Below are 13,938 nucleotides of genomic sequence, written 5' to 3' on the forward strand. Positions count from 1 at the left end.
AAGTTGGACTGCTTCTGCTGAACTTCCTGAAAGCAGAGCTGGCGGGAGGAGGGACTTTTTGAGTGCTGGGAAAATTTGAGCTGGAAATTTGCATCGGCTGGACAGAGATTGCTTGGAGCAGCCAAAATATAATAACGGCCATGGCGCTCAAGTAAAGCAGAAAGCTTTTAGTATACACCTTTTGCACTCTTGTCAACGAAGCTGGGCTCTGTGAATGCTCACCCTACGCAAGAAAAGAGAACAGACTTTGCTGGTGACCTAAATATATCTCGCCTGATCGAGCACGATCGAGCTCTGAGTGAGCAGCTGTGCAATGGTCATCTTTACCAAAGGGGAGATGCTGCTTTTTCCAGTGTCACGCCCATGCTCTCAGGGCTGGAGGGAGGAGGGCTGCTTTTTGTTTTTACAGGCAAAAGGAAAGGCCCAGCCCTCAGAGCTTCTGCCAATGCAGATCCCAGCAGGTGCAAAATAAAGGCTCTCCCCCACCTTGCCAGCTGCAGATTGATCAGAAGACTGCTAGTCTAGTGTGTTGGGCCACTTTCTCTCTTCTGTGTATCGTCCCCTCTTATTACATAAACAGCATAAGAGGAATAAAGGAAGGAAGGAAGGAAGGAAGGAAGGAACAGTGTATCGCAAGCACCTTCCACCCTGATGTCAATGGGCCACCAACCTTCGGGATGAGGAGGAGACCTGTGAAGACAGTCAGAGCGTGCCGACTGGGGCATTCATTTGGCTCATACACCGACAAGGCTTTCAGCGGCAGGAACAAACTTCAGGAATAGGCATTCTTGGCCTCGAATCCTAAGGGGGGTGCAAACGCTGAGGACAATTCCGTCAAATGCTCAAAGGACCGTGGCTCGTTGGTCTAGGGGTATGATTCTCGCTTTGGGTGCGAGAGGTCCCGGGTTCAAATCCCGGACGAGCCCAATCAAGGTGGTTAACTTGAGCTCCTTTTTTTTGTTTTTTCAATGTTATTTTCATTGGACAGACTCTCTGGTTTTCTCGGTAAGCAGTAGTCGATGAACAATTCACTTCCTGAACCTCTTTGCGTGCCATGTCCTTGCGACAAGCACTTTGTGTTCTCTGTTAGCTCTCAGTAACATTCCTTGATTTGCTTGTGAGTTTTGGCCGTCCGATCTCAAAGTGGAAATATGTCCTTCCCTCTGTACGCTGCATAGGCCCTCAGCTGGCATACTTGTATATGTGCGCATGCTTGATAGGACGTATGTTTTAGGCTGGATTGTGTGAGCTTCAGGCGCAAGGCATTTGATTAGTCTTTAAGCAGGTCCACTTGCACTGCCCTTTGCACCTGTTCTCCCAGTCCCTACAAAGGTGAGCAAGCAGCTGTTTCTGTAGTGTAGTGGTTATCACGTTCGCCTCACACGCGAAAGGTCCCCGGTTCGAGACCGGGCAGAAACACTCTCTGCTGGCATTTTACACAAAATAGTTTTTTTCCCCTTTTGTCACACACAAATGTAAAGTATGAACTTATTTGCGTTCCCATGGAAATAGCATATGCTCTCAAGAGCTTGAGAAATACACTGGGAAGGCAAGCATCCTCACATGTATTCTGTATATGGGGCCAATAAAAAAATGCATGCGCTTGCATTTTGTGTATGTAATGTTGCAGAGCACAGAGAGGATTTATTTTCCCTACTGCTGGGTATTTGGGTCTCTGGGATCACAGTTGGGTCCGCTCCGTCCTCTGAAATGGTCCATATTAGTTACATAGGTTAGTGTACCAAAGAAATAATACATTTTCATATACAGCTTCTTCATTTCTGTGTTCTGAGGGATTACCAGTTGTAAGAAATGCACTTGCCGGTACAGTGATTCCCTGGCTTTCTCTGGCCCGAGAAAGCTTTTCCTCTGAAGTGGGAACAGAAGTTGGACTGCTTCTGCTGAACTTCCTGAAAGCAGAGCTGGCGGGAGGAGGGACTTTTTGAGTGCTGGGAAAATTTGAGCTGGAAATTTGCATCGGCTGGACAGAGATTGCTTGGAGCAGCCAAAATATAATAACGGCCATGGCGCTCAAGTAAAGCAGAAAGCTTTTAGTATACACCTTTTGCACTCTTGTCAACGAAGCTGGGCTCTGTGAATGCTCACCCTACGCAAGAAAAGAGAACAGACTTTGCTGGTGACCTAAATATATCTCGCCTGATCGAGCACGATCGAGCTCTGAGTGAGCAGCTGTGCAATGGTCATCTTTACCAAAGGGGAGATGCTGCTTTTTCCAGTGTCACGCCCATGCTCTCAGGGCTGGAGGGAGGAGGGCTGCTTTTTGTTTTTACAGGCAAAAGGAAAGGCCCAGCCCTCAGAGCTTCTGCCAATGCAGATCCCAGCAGGTGCAAAATAAAGGCTCTCCCCCACCTTGCCAGCTGCAGATTGATCAGAAGACTGCTAGTCTAGTGTGTTGGGCCACTTTCTCTCTTCTGTGTATCGTCCCCTCTTATTACATAAACAGCATAAGAGGAATAAAGGAAGGAAGGAAGGAAGGAAGGAAGGAACAGTGTATCGCAAGCACCTTCCACCCTGATGTCAATTTGCCACCAACCTTCGGGATGAGGAGGAGACCTGTGAAGACAGTCAGAGCGTGCCGACTGGGGCATTCATTTGGCTCATACACCGACAAGGCTTTCAGCGGCAGGAACAAACTTCAGGAAAAGGCATTCTTGGCCTCGAATCCTAAGGGGGGTGCAAACGCTGAGGACAATTCCGTCAAATGCTCAAAGGACCGTGGCTCGTTGGTCTAGGGGTATGATTCTCGCTTTGGGTGCGAGAGGTCCCGGGTTCAAATCCCGGACGAGCCCAATCAAGGTGGTTAACTTGAGCTCCTTTTTTTTGTTTTTTCAATGTTATTTTCATTGGACAGACTCTCTGGTTTTCTCGGTAAGCAGTAGTCGATGAACAATTCACTTCCTGAACCTCTTTGCGTGCCATGTCCTTGCGACAAGCACTTTGTGTTCTCTGTTAGCTCTCAGTAACATTCCTTGATTTGCTTGTGAGTTTTGGCCGTCCGATCTCAAAGTGGAAATATGTCCTTCCCTCTGTACGCTGCATAGGCCCTCAGCTGGCATACTTGTATATGTGCGCATGCTTGATAGGACGTATGTTTTAGGCTGGATTGTGTGAGCTTCAGGCGCAAGGCATTTGATTAGTCTTTAAGCAGGTCCACTTGCACTGCCCTTTGCACCTGTTCTCCCAGTCCCTACAAAGGTGAGCAAGCAGCTGTTTCTGTAGTGTAGTGGTTATCACGGTCGCCTCACACGCGAAAGGTCCCCGGTTCGAGACCGGGCAGAAACACTCTCTGCTGGCATTTTACACAAAATAGTTTTTTTCCCCTTTTGTCACACACAAATGTAAAGTATGAACTTATTTGCGTTCTCATGGAAATAGCATATGCTCTCAAGAGCTTGAGAAATACACTGGGAAGGCAAGCATCCTCACATGTATTCTGTATATGGGGCCAATAAAAAAATGCACGCGCTTGCATTTTGTGTATGTAACGTTGCAGAGCACAGAGAGGATTTATTTTCCCTACTGCTGGGTATTTGGGTCTCTGGGATCACAGTTGGGTCCGCTCCGTCCTCTGAAATGGTCCATATTAGTTACATAGGTTAGTGTACCAAAGAAATAATACATTTTCATATACAGCTTCTTCATTTCTGTGTTCTGAGGGATTACCAGTTGTAAGAAATGCACTTGCCGGTACAGTGATTCCCTGGCTTTCTCTGGCCCGAGAAAGCTTTTCCTCTGAAGTGGGAACAGAAGTTGGACTGCTTCTGCTGAACTTCCTGAAAGCAGAGCTGGAGGGAGGAGGGACTTTTTGAGTGCTGGGAAAATTTGAGCTGGAAATTTGCATCGGCTGGACAGAGATTGCTTGGAGCAGCCAAAATATAATAACGGCCATGGCGCTCAAGTAAAGCAGAAAGCTTTTAGTATACACCTTTTGCACTCTTGTCAACGAAGCTGGGCTCTGTGAATGCTCACCCTACGCAAGAAAAGAGAACAGACTTTGCTGGTGACCTAAATATATCTCGCCTGATCGAGCACGATCGAGCTCTGAGTGAGCAGCTGTGCAATGGTCATCTTTACCAAAGGGGAGATGCTGCTTTTTCCAGTGTCACGCCCATGCTCTCAGGGCTGGAGGGAGGAGGGCTGCTTTTTGTTTTTACAGGCAAAAGGAAAGGCCCAGCCCTCAGAGCTTCTGCCAATGCAGATCCCAGCAGGTGCAAAATAAAGGCTCTCCCCCACCTTGCCAGCTGCAGATTGATCAGAAGACTGCTAGTCTAGTGTGTTGGGCCACTTTCTCTCTTCTGTGTATCGTCCCCTCTTATTACATAAACAGCATAAGAGGAATAAAGGAAGGAAGGAAGGAAGGAAGGAACAGTGTATCGCAAGCACCTTCCACCCTGATGTCAATGGGCCACCAACCTTCGGGATGAGGAGGAGACCTGTGAAGACAGTCAGAGCGTGCCGACTGGGGCATTCATTTGGCTCATACACCGACAAGGCTTTCAGCGGCAGGAACAAACTTCAGGAATAGGCATTCTTGGCCTCGAATCCTAAGGGGGGTGCAAACGCTGAGGACAATTCCGTCAAATGCTCAAAGGACCGTGGCTCGTTGGTCTAGGGGTATGGTTCTCGCTTTGGGTGCGAGAGGTCCCGGGTTCAAATCCCGGACGAGCCCAATCAAGGTGGTTAACTTGAGCTCCTTTTTTTTGTTTTTTCAATGTTATTTTCATTGGACAGACTCTCTGGTTTTCTCGGTAAGCAGTAGTCGATGAACAATTCACTTCCTGAACCTCTTTGCGTGCCATGTCCTTGCGACAAGCACTTTGTGTTCTCTGTTAGCTCTCAGTAACATTCCTTGATTTGCTTGTGAGTTTTGGCCGTCCGATCTCAAAGTGGAAATATGTCCTTCCCTCTGTACGCTGCATAGGCCCTCAGCTGGCATACTTGTATATGTGCGCATGCTTGATAGGACGTATGTTTTAGGCTGGATTGTGTGAGCTTCAGGCGCAAGGCATTTGATTAGTCTTTAAGCAGGTCCACTTGCACTGCCCTTTGCACCTGTTCTCCCAGTCCCTACAAAGGTGAGCAAGCAGCTGTTTCTGTAGTGTAGTGGTTATCACGTTCGCCTCACACGAGAAAGGTCCCCGGTTCGAGACCGGGCAGAAACACTCTCTGCTGGCATTTTACACAAAATAGTTTTTTTCCCCTTTTGTCACACACAAATGTAAAGTATGAACTTATTTGCGTTCCCATGGAAATAGCATATGCTCTCAAGAGCTTGAGAAATACACTGGGAAGGCAAGCATCCTCACATGTATTCTGTAAATGGGGCCAATAAAAAAATGCACGCGCTTGCATTTTGTGTATGTAATGTTGCAGAGCACAGAGAGGATTTATTTTCCCTACTGCTGGGTATTTGGGTCTCTGGGATCACAGTTGGGTCCGCTCCGTCCTCTGAAATGGTCCATATTAGTTACATAGGTTAGTGTACCAAAGAAATAATACATTTTCATATACAGCTTCTTCATTTCTGTGTTCTGAGGGATTACCAGTTGTAAGAAATGCACTTGCCGGTACAGTGATTCCCTGGCTTTCTCTGGCCCGAGAAAGCTTTTCCTCTGAAGTGGGAACAGAAGTTGGACTGCTTCTGCTGAACTTCCTGAAAGCAGAGCTGGCGGGAGGAGGGACTTTTTGAGTGCTGGGAAAATTTGAGCTGGAAATTTGCATCGGCTGGACAGAGATTGCTTGGAGCAGCCAAAATATAATAACGGCCATGGCGCTCAAGTAAAGCAGAAAGCTTTTAGTATACACCTTTTGCACTCTTGTCAACGAAGCTGGGCTCTGTGAATGCTCACCCTACGCAAGAAAAGAGAACAGACTTTGCTGGTGACCTAAATATATCTCGCCTGATCGAGCACGATCGAGCTCTGAGTGAGCAGCTGTGCAATGGTCATCTTTACCAAAGGGGAGATGCTGCTTTTTCCAGTGTCACGCCCATGCTCTCAGGGCTGGAGGGAGGAGGGCTGCTTTTTGTTTTTACAGGCAAAAGGAAAGGCCCAGCCCTCAGAGCTTCTGCCAATGCAGATCCCAGCAGGTGCAAAATAAAGGCTCTCCCCCACCTTGCCAGCTGCAGATTGATCAGAAGACTGCTAGTCTAGTGTGTTGGGCCACTTTCTCTCTTCTGTGTATCGTCCCCTCTTATTACATAAACAGCATAAGAGGAATAAAGGAAGGAAGGAAGGAAGGAAGGAACAGTGTATCGCAAGCACCTTCCACCCTGATGTCAATGGGCCACCAACCTTCGGGATGAGGAGGAGACCTGTGAAGACAGTCAGAGCGTGCCGACTGGGGCATTCATTTGGCTCATACACCGACAAGGCTTTCAGCGGCAGGAACAAACTTCAGGAATAGGCATTCTTGGCCTCGAATCCTAAGGGGGGTGCAAACGCTGAGGACAATTCCGTCAAATGCTCAAAGGACCGTGGCTCGTTGGTCTAGGGGTATGATTCTCGCTTTGGGTGCGAGAGGTCCTGGGTTCAAATCCCGGACGAGCCCAATCAAGGTGGTTAACTTGAGCTCCTTTTTTTTGTTTTTTCAATGTTATTTTCATTGGACAGACTCTCTGGATTTCTCGGTAAGCAGTAGTCGATGAACAATTCACTTCCTGAACCTCTTTGCGTGCCATGTCCTTGCGATAAGCACTTTGTGTTCTCTGTTAGCTCTCAGTAACATTCCTTGATTTGCTTGTGAGTTTTGGCCGTCCGATCTCAAAGTGGAAATATGTCCTTCCCTCTGTACGCTGCATAGGCCCTCAGCTGGCATACTTGTATATGTGCGCATGCTTGATAGGACGTATGTTTTAGGCAAGATTGTGTGAGCTTCAGGCGCAAGGCATTTGATTAGTCTTTAAGCAGGTCCACTTGCACTGCCCTTTGCACCTGTTCTCCCAGTCCCTACAAAGGTGAGCAAGCAGCTGTTTCTGTAGTGTAGTGGTTATCACGTTCGCCTCACACGCGAAAGGTCCCCGGTTCGAGACCGGGCAGAAACACTCTCTGCTGGCATTTTACACAAAATAGTTTTTTTCCCCTTTTGTCACACACAAATGTAAAGTATGAACTTATTTGCGTTCCCATGGAAATAGCATATGCTCTCAAGAGCTTGAGAAATACACTGGGAAGGCAAGCATCCTCACATGTATTCTGTATATGGGGCCAATAAAAAAATGCACGCGCTTGCATTTTGTGTATGTAATGTTGCAGAGCACAGAGAGGATTTATTTTCCCTACTGCTGGGTATTTGGGTCTCTGGGATCACAGTTGGGTCCGCTCCGTCCTCTGAAATGGTCCATATTAGTTACATAGGTTAGTGTACCAAAGAAATAATACATTTTCATATACAGCTTCTTCATTTCTGTGTTCTGAGGGATTACCAGTTGTAAGAAATGCACTTGCCGGTACAGTGATTCCCTGGCTTTCTCTGGCCCGAGAAAGCTTTTCCTCTGAAGTGGGAACAGAAGTTGGACTGCTTCTGCTGAACTTCCTGAAAGCAGAGCTGGCGGGAGGAGGGACTTTTTGAGTGCTGGGAAAATTTGAGCTGGAAATTTGCATCGGCTGGACAGAGATTGCTTGGAGCAGCCAAAATATAATAACGGCCATGGCGCTCAAGTAAAGCAGAAAGCTTTTAGTATACACCTTTTGCACTCTTGTCAACGAAGCTGGGCTCTGTGAATGCTCACCCTACGCAAGAAAAGAGAACAGACTTTGCTGGTGACCTAAACATATCTCGCCTGATCGAGCACGATCGAGCTCTGAGTGAGCAGCTGTGCAATGGTCATCTTTACCAAAGGGGAGATGCTGCTTTTTCCAGTGTCACGCCCATGCTCTCAGGGCTGGAGGGAGGAGGGCTGCTTTTTGTTTTTACAGGCAAAAGGAAAGGCCCAGCCCTCAGAGCTTCTGCCAATGCAGATCCCAGCAGGTGCAAAATAAAGGCTCTCCCCCACCTTGCCAGCTGCAGATTGATCAGAAGACTGTTAGTCTAGTGTGTTGGGCCACTTTCTCTCTTCTGTGTATCGTCCCCTCTTATTACATAAACAGCATAAGAGGAATAAAGGAAGGAAGGAAGGAAGGAAGGAACAGTGTATCGCAAGCACCTTCCACCCTGATGTCAATGGGCCACCAACCTTCGGGATGAGGAGGAGACCTGTGAAGACAGTCAGAGCGTGCCGACTGGGGCATTCATTTGGCTCATACACCGACAAGGCTTTCAGCGGCAGGAACAAACTTCAGGAATAGGCATTCTTGGCCTCGAATCCTAAGGGGGGTGCAAACGCTGAGGACAATTCCGTCAAATGCTCAAAGGACCGTGGCTCGTTGGTCTAGGGGTATGATTCTCGCTTTGGGTGCGAGAGGTCCCGGGTTCAAATCCCGGACGAGCCCAATCAAGGTGGTTAACTTGAGCTCCTTTTTTTTGTTTTTTCAATGTTATTTTCATTGGACAGACTCTCTGGTTTTCTCGGTAAGCAGTAGTCGATGAACAATTCACTTCCTGAACCTCTTTGCGTGCCATGTCCTTGCGACAAGCACTTTGTGTTCTCTGTTAGCTCTCAGTAACATTCCTTGATTTGCTTGTGAGTTTTGGCCGTCCGATCTCAAAGTGGAAATATGTCCTTCCCTCTGTACGCTGCATAGGCCCTCAGCTGGCATACTTGTATATGTGCGCATGCTTGATAGGACGTATGTTTTAGGCTGGATTGTGTGAGCTTCAGGCGCAAGGCATTTGATTAGTCTTTAAGCAGGTCCACTTGCACTGCCCTTTGCACCTGTTCTCCCAGTCCCTACAAAGGTGAGCAAGCAGCTGTTTCTGTAGTGTAGTGGTTATCACGTTCGCCTCACACGCGAAAGGTCCCCGGTTCGAGACCGGGCAGAAACACTCTCTGCTGGCATTTTACACAAAATAGTTTTTTTCCCCTTTTGTCACACACAAATGTAAAGTATGAACTTATTTGCGTTCCCATGGAAATAGCATATGCTCTCAAGAGCTTGAGAAATACACTGGGAAGGCAAGCATCCTCACATGTATTCTGTATATGGGGCCAATAAAAAAATGCACGCGCTTGCATTTTGTGTATGTAATGTTGCAGAGCACAGAGAGGATTTATTTTCCCTACTGCTGGGTATTTGGGTCTCTGGGATCACAGTTGGGTCCGCTCCGTCCTCTGAAATGGTCCATATTAGTTACATAGGTTAGTGTACCAAAGAAATAATACATTTTCATATACAGCTTCTTCATTTCTGTGTTCTGAGGGATTACCAGTTGTAAGAAATGCACTTGCCGGTACAGTGATTCCCTGGCTTTCTCTGGCCCGAGAAAGCTTTTCCTCTGAAGTGGGAACAGAAGTTGGACTGCTTCTGCTGAACTTCCTGAAAGCAGAGCTGGCGGGAGGAGGGACTTTTTGAGTGCTGGGAAAATTTGAGCTGGAAATTTGCATCGGCTGGACAGAGATTGCTTGGAGCAGCCAAAATATAATAACGGCCATGGCGCTCAAGTAAAGCAGAAAGCTTTTAGTATACACCTTTTGCACTCTTGTCAACGAAGCTGGGCTCTGTGAATGCTCACCCTACGCAAGAAAAGAGAACAGACTTTGCTGGTGACCTAAATATATCTCGCCTGATCGAGCACGATCGAGCTCTGAGTGAGCAGCTGTGCAATGGTCATCTTTACCAAAGGGGAGATGCTGCTTTTTCCAGTGTCACGCCCATGCTCTCAGGGCTGGAGGGAGGAGGGCTGCTTTTTGTTTTTACAGGCAAAAGGAAAGGCCCAGCCCTCAGAGCTTCTGCCAATGCAGATCCCAGCAGGTGCAAAATAAAGGCTCTCCCCCACCTTGCCAGCTGCAGATTGATCAGAAGACTGCTAGTCTAGTGTGTTGGGCCACTTTCTCTCTTCTGTGTATCGTCCCCTCTTATTACATAAACAGCATAAGAGGAATAAAGGAAGGAAGGAAGGAAGGAAGGAACAGTGTATCGCAAGCACCTTCCACCCTGATGTCAATGGGCCACCAACCTTCGGGATGAGGAGGAGACCTGTGAAGACAGTCAGAGCGTGCCGACTGGGGCATTCATTTGGCTCATACACCGACAAGGCTTTCAGCGGCAGGAACAAACTTCAGGAAAAGGCATTCTTGGCCTCGAATCCTAAGGGGGGTGCAAACGCTGAGGACAATTCCGTCAAATGCTCAAAGGACCGTGGCTCGTTGGTCTAGGGGTATGATTCTCGCTTTGGGTGCGAGAGGTCCCGGGTTCAAATCCCGGACGAGCCCAATCAAGGTGGTTAACTTGAGCTCCTTTTTTTTGTTTTTTCAATGTTATTTTCATTGGACAGACTCTCTGGTTTTCTCGGTAAGCAGTAGTCGATGAACAATTCACTTCCTGAACCTCTTTGCGTGCCATGTCCTTGCGACAAGCACTTTGTGTTCTCTGTTAGCTCTCAGTAACATTCCTTGATTTGCTTGTGAGTTTTGGCCGTCCGATCTCAAAGTGGAAATATGTCCTTCCCTCTGTACGCTGCATAGGCCCTCAGCTGGCATACTTGTATATGTGCGCATGCTTGATAGGACGTATGTTTTAGGCTGGATTGTGTGAGCTTCAGGCGCAAGGCATTTGATTAGTCTTTAAGCAGGTCCACTTGCACTGCCCTTTGCACCTGTTCTCCCAGTCCCTACAAAGGTGAGCAAGCAGCTGTTTCTGTAGTGTAGTGGTTATCACGGTCGCCTCACACGCGAAAGGTCCCCGGTTCGAGACCGGGCAGAAACACTCTCTGCTGGCATTTTACACAAAATAGTTTTTTTCCCCTTTTGTCACACACAAATGTAAAGTATGAACTTATTTGCGTTCTCATGGAAATAGCATATGCTCTCAAGAGCTTGAGAAATACACTGGGAAGGCAAGCATCCTCACATGTATTCTGTATATGGGGCCAATAAAAAAATGCACGCGCTTGCATTTTGTGTATGTAACGTTGCAGAGCACAGAGAGGATTTATTTTCCCTACTGCTGGGTATTTGGGTCTCTGGGATCACAGTTGGGTCCGCTCCGTCCTCTGAAATGGTCCATATTAGTTACATAGGTTAGTGTACCAAAGAAATAATACATTTTCATATACAGCTTCTTCATTTCTGTGTTCTGAGGGATTACCAGTTGTAAGAAATGCACTTGCCGGTACAGTGATTCCCTGGCTTTCTCTGGCCCGAGAAAGCTTTTCCTCTGAAGTGGGAACAGAAGTTGGACTGCTTCTGCTGAACTTCCTGAAAGCAGAGCTGGCGGGAGGAGGGACTTTTTGAGTGCTGGGAAAATTTGAGCTGGAAATTTGCATCGGCTGGACAGAGATTGCTTGGAGCAGCCAAAATATAATAACGGCCATGGCGCTCAAGTAAAGCAGAAAGCTTTTAGTATACACCTTTTGCACTCTTGTCAACGAAGCTGGGCTCTGTGAATGCTCACCCTACGCAAGAAAAGAGAACAGACTTTGCTGGTGACCTAAATATATCTCGCCTGATCGAGCACGATCGAGCTCTGAGTGAGCAGCTGTGCAATGGTCATCTTTACCAAAGGGGAGATGCTGCTTTTTCCAGTGTCACGCCCATGCTCTCAGGGCTGGAGGGAGGAGGGCTGCTTTTTGTTTTTACAGGCAAAAGGAAAGGCCCAGCCCTCAGAGCTTCTGCCAATGCAGATCCCAGCAGGTGCAAAATAAAGGCTCTCCCCCACCTTGCCAGCTGCAGATTGATCAGAAGACTGCTAGTCTAGTGTGTTGGGCCACTTTCTCTCTTCTGTGTATCGTCCCCTCTTATTACATAAACAGCATAAGAGGAATAAAGGAAGGAAGGAAGGAAGGAAGGAACAGTGTATCGCAAGCACCTTCCACCCTGATGTCAATGGGCCACCAACCTTCGGGATGAGGAGGAGACCTGTGAAGACAGTCAGAGCGTGCCGACTGGGGCATTCATTTGGCTCATACACCGACAAGGCTTTCAGCGGCAGGAACAAACTTCAGGAATAGGCATTCTTGGCCTCGAATCCTAAGGGGGGTGCAAACGCTGAGGACAATTCCGTCAAATGCTCAAAGGACCGTGGCTCGTTGGTCTAGGGGTATGATTCTCGCTTTGGGTGCGAGAGGTCCTGGGTTCAAATCCCGGACGAGCCCAATCAAGGTGGTTAACTTGAGCTCCTTTTTTTTGTTTTTTCAATGTTATTTTCATTGGACAGACTCTCTGGATTTCTCGGTAAGCAGTAGTCGATGAACAATTCACTTCCTGAACCTCTTTGCGTGCCATGTCCTTGCGACAAGCACTTTGTGTTCTCTGTTAGCTCTCAGTAACATTCCTTGATTTGCTTGTGAGTTTTGGCCGTCCGATCTCAAAGTGGAAATATGTCCTTCCCTCTGTACGCTGCATAGGCCCTCAGCTGGCATACTTGTATATGTGCGCATGCTTGATAGGACGTATGTTTTAGGCAAGATTGTGTGAGCTTCAGGCGCAAGGCATTTGATTAGTCTTTAAGCAGGTCCACTTGCACTGCCCTTTGCACCTGTTCTCCCAGTCCCTACAAAGGTGAGCAAGCAGCTGTTTCTGTAGTGTAGTGGTTATCACGTTCGCCTCACACGCGAAAGGTCCCCGGTTCGAGACCGGGCAGAAACACTCTCTGCTGGCATTTTACACAAAATAGTTTTTTTCCCCTTTTGTCACACACAAATGTAAAGTATGAACTTATTTGCGTTCCCATGGAAATAGCATATGCTCTCAAGAGCTTGAGAAATACACTGGGAAGGCAAGCATCCTCACATGTATTCTGTATATGGGGCCAATAAAAAAATGCACGCGCTTGCATTTTGTGTATGTAATGTTGCAGAGCACAGAGAGGATTTATTTTCCCTACTGCTGGGTATTTGGGTCTCTGGGATCACAGTTGGGTCCGCTCCGTCCTCTGAAATGGTCCATATTAGTTACATAGGTTAGTGTACCAAAGAAATAATACATTTTCATATACAGCTTCTTCATTTCTGTGTTCTGAGGGATTACCAGTTGTAAGAAATGCACTTGCCGGTACAGTGATTCCCTGGCTTTCTCTGGCCCGAGAAAGCTTTTCCTCTGAAGTGGGAACAGAAGTTGGACTGCTTCTGCTGAACTTCCTGAAAGCAGAGCTGGCGGGAGGAGGGACTTTTTGAGTGCTGGGAAAATTTGAGCTGGAAATTTGCATCGGCTGGACAGAGATTGCTTGGAGCAGCCAAAATATAATAACGGCCATGGCGCTCAAGTAAAGCAGAAAGCTTTTAGTATACACCTTTTGCACTCTTGTCAACGAAGCTGGGCTCTGTGAATGCTCACCCTACGCAAGAAAAGAGAACAGACTTTGCTGGTGACCTAAACATATCTCGCCTGATCGAGCACGATCGAGCTCTGAGTGAGCAGCTGTGCAATGGTCATCTTTACCAAAGGGGAGATGCTGCTTTTTCCAGTGTCACGCCCATGCTCTCAGGGCTGGAGGGAGGAGGGCTGCTTTTTGTTTTTACAGGCAAAAGGAAAGGCCCAGCCCTCAGAGCTTCTGCCAATGCAGATCCCAGCAGGTGCAAAATAAAGGCTCTCCCCCACCTTGCCAGCTGCAGATTGATCAGAAGACTGTTAGTCTAGTGTGTTGGGCCACTTTCTCTCTTCTGTGTATCGTCCCCTCTTATTACATAAACAGCATAAGAGGAATAAAGGAAGGAAGGAAGGAAGGAAGGAACAGTGTATCGCAAGCACCTTCCACCCTGATGTCAATGGGCCACCAACCTTCGGGATGAGGAGGAGACCTGTGAAGACAGTCAGAGCGTGCCGACTGGGGCATTCATTTGGCTCATACACCGACAAGGCTTTCAGCGGCAGGAACAAACTTC

The 13,938-nt window shown here is 47.6% G+C and overlaps 11 non-coding genes across 11 annotated transcripts; all 11 read left to right on the top strand.

The window, feature by feature from the left end:
- Positions 1-854: 854 nt before the first annotated feature.
- TRNAP-UGG (transfer RNA proline (anticodon UGG)) lies at positions 855-926 on the top strand. The gene has a single exon. It is a non-coding gene; the product is annotated as a tRNA-Pro (tRNA).
- Positions 927-1,346: 420 nt separating this feature from the next.
- TRNAV-CAC (transfer RNA valine (anticodon CAC)) lies at positions 1,347-1,419 on the top strand. Its single transcript has one exon. It is a non-coding gene; the product is annotated as a tRNA-Val (tRNA).
- Positions 1,420-2,738: 1,319 nt separating this feature from the next.
- TRNAP-UGG (transfer RNA proline (anticodon UGG)) lies at positions 2,739-2,810 on the top strand. The gene has a single exon. It is a non-coding gene; the product is annotated as a tRNA-Pro (tRNA).
- A 1,808-nt stretch (positions 2,811-4,618) lies between these two features.
- Positions 4,619-4,690, top strand: TRNAP-UGG (transfer RNA proline (anticodon UGG)). Its single transcript has one exon. It is a non-coding gene; the product is annotated as a tRNA-Pro (tRNA).
- A 1,808-nt stretch (positions 4,691-6,498) lies between these two features.
- On the top strand, positions 6,499-6,570 carry TRNAP-UGG (transfer RNA proline (anticodon UGG)). Its single transcript has one exon. It is a non-coding gene; the product is annotated as a tRNA-Pro (tRNA).
- Positions 6,571-6,990: 420 nt separating this feature from the next.
- TRNAV-CAC (transfer RNA valine (anticodon CAC)) lies at positions 6,991-7,063 on the top strand. Its single transcript has one exon. It is a non-coding gene; the product is annotated as a tRNA-Val (tRNA).
- Positions 7,064-8,378: 1,315 nt separating this feature from the next.
- Positions 8,379-8,450, top strand: TRNAP-UGG (transfer RNA proline (anticodon UGG)). Its single transcript has one exon. It is a non-coding gene; the product is annotated as a tRNA-Pro (tRNA).
- A 420-nt stretch (positions 8,451-8,870) lies between these two features.
- Positions 8,871-8,943, top strand: TRNAV-CAC (transfer RNA valine (anticodon CAC)). Its single transcript has one exon. It is a non-coding gene; the product is annotated as a tRNA-Val (tRNA).
- A 1,315-nt stretch (positions 8,944-10,258) lies between these two features.
- TRNAP-UGG (transfer RNA proline (anticodon UGG)) lies at positions 10,259-10,330 on the top strand. The gene has a single exon. It is a non-coding gene; the product is annotated as a tRNA-Pro (tRNA).
- A 1,808-nt stretch (positions 10,331-12,138) lies between these two features.
- TRNAP-UGG (transfer RNA proline (anticodon UGG)) lies at positions 12,139-12,210 on the top strand. The gene has a single exon. It is a non-coding gene; the product is annotated as a tRNA-Pro (tRNA).
- Positions 12,211-12,630: 420 nt separating this feature from the next.
- Positions 12,631-12,703, top strand: TRNAV-CAC (transfer RNA valine (anticodon CAC)). The gene has a single exon. It is a non-coding gene; the product is annotated as a tRNA-Val (tRNA).
- The last annotated feature ends 1,235 nt before the right edge of the window (positions 12,704-13,938 follow it).

This window comes from Ambystoma mexicanum, chromosome 2q (assembly GCF_040938575.1).
Source record: "Ambystoma mexicanum isolate Mex_15411 chromosome 2q, UKY_AmexF1_1, whole genome shotgun sequence".
Lineage (NCBI taxonomy): Eukaryota > Metazoa > Chordata > Amphibia > Caudata > Ambystomatidae > Ambystoma > Ambystoma mexicanum.